Below are 6,076 nucleotides of genomic sequence, written 5' to 3'. Positions count from 1 at the left end.
TAAGTCCCTTTTACCTACTAGCTAACACTTTCCTGATCACATCCCCCATGACCTATTTTTTAATGACTTTTTTGCCCGGCTTAGTTTCAAAATAAGCTCGGGCTGGTGGAAAATAAGAATGGAGGTGCTTTGCATGGAAATATCAGCACTGCAGCAACAGTTGAGCATTTCTCTTGTAAGGGTACTCCCATCACGCATAAAAGCTACTTCAGCATACATTGGCATTCGTCACGGAAATGACGAGTAGTCAAAGGTATGTAGCTCTGTATTTGGAGCATATGTATGAAAACCTGGAGCAAAATTAGATGGTGTAATATTCTATATCTTGGTCACCTATAGAGGGGCTGCCACCACCTTTCATAACCTGTGATGGAGACAAGTTTATGATGTAATTTCCAACCTGTCGGCTTGGTGGTGGCGGCTGAAAAAGATGGCATGGGCCACTGGATGAGGTTTGCAGGGTTCCTTGAATTGCAGCGCAACAGCAACCTGTTACAAATATAGTCACCGTTCATGGCTGGTGCACTTGTCCATCCACAGACCTGTCATTTTAGTTTCACTTTGAGAATCAACAAGGTTATAGTCGGAACTCTACCCTTTTATTGGCAATATGGCCATCACTCCAATATAAATGTCCCTACATAGTTTTTGTATGAGCTCACCAGCCGCATACTCCTGCAGATTCAATTTTGGCTGCAGACACACAGCTGACATCAGGCAACAAGAATACTTATTAAATTAGGGGAGTCAGCCACTGTGACTTCCCATATGCAAGATATAAACAGGAACTCTCTTGCTTTCTCCCTTACGCATGCATACAGACACACTTTTATAATGTCACGCTGGAAGAATTTATCCAGAGTTAGCCAAGATGGCAATCTGAGACCCTTTGCTGCAGTCAATACAACTTTGTGTGTGTCTTCAAGCAATCATTCCTTTTTTAAAAAGACTTGTATCTGAAAGAACGACTCCATTCTTGAAATCAATAAGGTTATTGTTAAAAATTTAGTCTGCTGTGATGCAATTGATTGCTTGTAGGTGTTTCTATACTGTCCTTCAAGCATATTCCCATGGCAGTTACATGAACCAATGAGAATAAAATATTTAGAATTTAAATATAAACAAAATGTAATAATCTAAAAGGCCTGCAAGATCACAAAAGCAAAACAAAGTGTTGAACTCAATACATTTTTATAGGAAGTAGTTGTTGTTTTATATATTTATTTATATCCCACCATTTCCCCTGACGGACTCAAGGCAGCTAAAAACATGGGGGAGAGGGGAAACAATAATGAAAAACATTTAAATAATTGAAACTATATATAAGATGTATTAAAAACATACAGATAATTGCAATAAAAACAGCACAGCACCGGCTCTTTCACTAAAAGCTCACAAAAGCTTAGAATAAGGTTTTAAGTTGTCAAGTAAGAACAACATGGAAGGAGCATATAGCCTATAATAAATAATAGCATCACAGTAAACTATTTTTTTTTAACAGTAGCATAATTGATTTCAGAAATGGAGTCACTGCCATTATTTCAGATACAAATCCAGTAACTTGGTCACTAATTCTTGACACACATACGGAGAGGGAGAGTCATTGACCCAAGAATTTGATGCAAATTCAGTTTGAATGGGTTTCAAGAATATATGTTGGATACGTCATGCCATTCCCATTTATCAGTTTTGTAGTTTTTTTAAAAAAGTCATGCCATGTCAGCGTAGTATTGACTCTTGGCCACTGTGTGGATAGTGTCATACGCTTTGACTTGGGCTATCTGGGTGGAGATGGGGGTTATATATTGGTTCTGGTTAGAGACAATAAACCTATTGAGTCCCCTAATCTTTCCATAATGGTGCAGGCCACCAATAGAATCCTCAAGTTATGAAGGCAATGGCACAGTTCCCTGCGCCAGAAACCTTTGACATTAATAAACCTGCAGCGTGGCCTGAATGGGGGGGGGGAGGTTGCTTTTTCCTAGCTGCAAAGTTCTGCAAAGAGGTAGGGATAGTGCAGGGAAGTTCAATCCAATGTGCTATGTATGCCCCCAATGTTTATAAATCCTTTACCTTTGCCAAAGTGGCCATGAGAATGACTGATAGTGTTCTGGCTGAATTATCCCCATGAGGAATGCAGTTTATGAGAAGGACTGTTTTTTATGAGCTTAGAAGCCTGGGGAAATGGTTCAGTCATTTCTTAAGGCCTTGAATTAACAGGCTGAATACTGTTGAGTTCACTGATAAAAAAAGAGGAACACTTCAAAGATTACCGGTAGTACTTGGAATTCTAGACAAGGAGCTTTCTGAGAGAATACAATTAATGGAAGAGTTAACTCTTCATAGAGGCAGCAAGGCAATCCAAGTTGATCAAGATTCAGGTGAGGGAGCAAAACCAAACTGGAAGTGACTGGAAGCAGGTAACCTGTACTCCACAAAACAGTAAAAGCAGCTGCTGCAGCCATTTAAAAAGGGCAATTTTGGTTGCTCTCCCCACTTCCAATCTCTCTTCCTTTTGTAGCGAATCTTAGATCTGAAAGCCTGAGAGCAGGGACTGGTCTTTGTAAGGCATTCAAGGAGAGTGTTTTTTTAGAAAAACGACAACTGAAGAATAGGATAAAAATACTTGAACTTACTCTTCAATTATCTGCAAATGCAGCACAAAGACCACTCAGAAGGAGCAATTCAGCCATTTTTGAAGATCTCTTTAGCAAAGAACCCTGTTTTTTCAGACAGCCTTTAGAGAGGTTTGTCCTTGAAGAGAAGCACAGGGATGGAAGTGATAAAAAATGGCATGGATTGCAAAAGGTCTCGACAGATGCACAACCATTAAATCCAGTGTGAAATTCACATCCTGGGTTTTGGGACATGCAGCCTTTACAAAGTTAAAAAGACTTCATCTCCATTACTCCCATATTACAGTTTTATGATGGCAGCAAGGCAGCATACAATGATTGGCAGCTATACTACTACAAGTGCATGGTTTAGAATGGATACCAGTTGCGTTCTGTTCCAGAACACTTAGCAAAGCAGGAAAATGTTATGCACACACAAAAAAGGGGTGTTTTTCTGGCTAAGTCTTTCACAGCTACCTATGCGGTTTATCTTATTTCAGTCTACTTACAAGCCATAAATGCTGGGTGGCCATTATAAAAGAAAAACAAACTAACTAACAACAGCTTTGGACTGAGGACCATTATGATATCAGCATCTTCTAAGAAGAAGAAAAATGAGTTCAACCTAGTCAAGTGTGTACTGTACTAGGAAAAAATTGCTAACAGCAGCCACCTTGTAATAAAACGCTGCAGTGTGAGTTGCAGGAGGAGATTAAAGCTTAGTTTCATGTTGTGCATGCTTCTTTGACAGCATCTTAGGTTTCATCAGAACCATTATTTGTTTCTTTAATTTGTATTGCAGCAGACATCAGCTTGTTAAAGCAATATAATTAAAAATTAAAACATATTTAAAAAATTAAAACATTGAAATGCATCTACAACATCTACAAACATCTTAAACCACAAAAGTCTTACAGAGCATGCTCTGAGGGCACATGATGAAGCAAATAAATAGCTGGGTTCGGTCAGTGTCTGGATGGGAGACTACATGGGAAGTGTGTGTACACTGCTTTTGAGTTCCATGATGGGGAAAAGGTGAGATAGGACTATACTAAATAAATACATACATGCACTATAACAGATGAAAGTGGCTTATAGACCTTAGCAACGCTTCCGAGGTGATTAGAAAATACTTTGACCATGGGCAACTAAGTGAATTAGAAGGCCTGATCAGAAAATTATACCAAACCATATGGAAATACATTAGACAAGTTCTAACAAAATGCAGTGAACTCACCGGGTAAAAAAAAGGGGGGTAAAGGCCCCCTAGACAGTTAAGTCCAGTCAAAGGCGACTATGGTGTTGCAGTGCTCATCTCGTTTTCAGGCCAAGGGAGCTGGCTGTTGTCCACAGACAGCTTTCTGGGTCATGTGGCCAGCATGACTAAACTGCTTCTGGCGCAACGGGACACTGAGACGAGTGCCAGGGCGCACAGAAATGCACCATGCAGATAGTAGCTCAGTTGTTTAGAGCGTGCTGCTGACAATGCCAAGGTTGTGGGTTCGATCCCTGTAAGGGAGGGACAGATGCACATCCCTTCAGTGCCGGGAGTTGGCCCCAGAGGATCCTCAGGCTCCCAACTCTATGATTATGTTTGTGAATGCCAGTTGTTGAAAACCACAGGAGGGGAGAGTGCTCTTGTGCTCAAGTCCTGCTTGCAGGCTTTCCATACACATCTGGCTGGCTACTGTGACAGTTGTACTAGATGGTCTGCCAGGCCTGCTGTTCTTATGGTGGCATCATATTGGAAACAACAAGTGAAATAATCATTACTCCCTATACTGTTTTCTAGTAGACCAGCCTTTGCCAGCCTGGTGATCTTCAGGTGTTTAGACTATAACTCCCATTGATCCAACAAGCACACTGGTTGGGGCTGATGGGAGGAGGAGTCGAAAACATCTGGAGGGCACCGGGTGGGAAAAGGCTGTGATAGGACTTGGAAATGACTTGCAGCTAACCTGTGAAAAATGGAAGATCCATGTGTTTTGATGGTAAACAACACCAAAAGGAAGACAAATCAGAACAGCCAATTCATAGAATCATAGAATCATAGAATCATAGAGTTGGAAGAGACCACAAGGGCCATCGAGTCCAACCCCCTGCCAAGCAGGAAACACCATCAGAGCACTCCTGACATATGGTTGTCAAGCCTCTGCTTAAAGACCTCCAAAAAAGGAGACTCCACCACACTCCTTGGCAGCAAATTCCACTGTCGAACAGCTCTTACTGTCAGGAAGTTCTTCCTAATGTTTAGGTGGAATCTTCTTTCTTGTAGTTTGGATCCATTGCTCCGTGTCCGCTTCTCCGGAGCAGCAGAAAACAACCTTTCTCCCTCCTCTATGTGACATCCTTTTATATATTTGAACATGGCTATCATATCACCCCTTAACCTCCTCTTCTCCAGGCTAAACATGCCCAGCTCCCTTAGCCGTTCCTCATAAGGCATCGTTTCCAGGCCTTGGACCATTTTGGTTGCCCTCCTCTGGACACGTTCCAGTTTGTCAATGTCCTTCTTGAATTGTGGTGCCCAGAACTGGACACAGTACTCCAGGTGTGGTCTGACCAGAGCAGAATACAGTGGCACTATTACTTCCCTTGATCTAGATGCTATACTCCTATTGATGCAGCCCAGAATTGCATTGGCTTTTTTAGCTGCCGCGTCACACTGTTGGCTCATGTCAAGTTTGTGGTCAACCAAGACTCCTAGATCCTTTTCACATGTACTGCTCTCAAGCCAGGTGTCACCCATCTTGTATTTGTGCCTCTCATTTTTTTTGCCCAAGTGCAATACTTTACATTTCTCCCTGTTAAAATTCATCTTGTTTATTTTTGCCCAGTTCTCTAATCTGTCAAGGTCGTTTTGAAGTGTGATCCTGTCCTCTGGGGTGTTAGCCACCCCTCCCAGTTTGGTGTCATCTGCAAATTTGATCAGGATGCCCTTGAGTCCATCATCCAAGTCATTGATAAAGATGTTGAATAAGACCGGGCCCAAGACAGAACCCTGTGGCACCCCACTAGTCACTCTTCTCCAGGATGAAGAGGAACCATTGATGAGCACCCTTTGGGTTCGGTCAGTCAGCCAGTTACAAATCCACTGAGTGGTAGCATAGTCAAGACCGCATTTTACCAGCTTCTTTACAAGAATATCATGGGGCACCTTGTCAAATGCCTTGCTGAAATCAAGGTAGGCTACATCCACTGCGTTCCCTTCATCTACCAGGCTTGTAATTCTGTCAAAAAACGAGATCAGGTTAGTCTGACATGACTTATTTTTCAGAAATCCATGCTGACTATTGGTGATCACAGCATTCCTTTCTAGGTGCTCACAGACTGTTTGCTTAATGATCTGCTCCAGAATCTTCCCTGCTATTGATGTCAGACTGACTGGGCGGTAATTATTTGGGTCCTCTCTTTTCCCCTTTTTGAAAATAGGGACAACATTTGCCCTCCTCCAGTCTGCC

This window comes from Podarcis liolepis (assembly GCF_965112155.1).
Source record: "Podarcis liolepis genome assembly, chromosome: 5".
Taxonomy (NCBI): domain Eukaryota; kingdom Metazoa; phylum Chordata; class Lepidosauria; order Squamata; family Lacertidae; genus Podarcis; species Podarcis liolepis.
Note: the sequence above shows the minus strand (reverse complement) of the source record.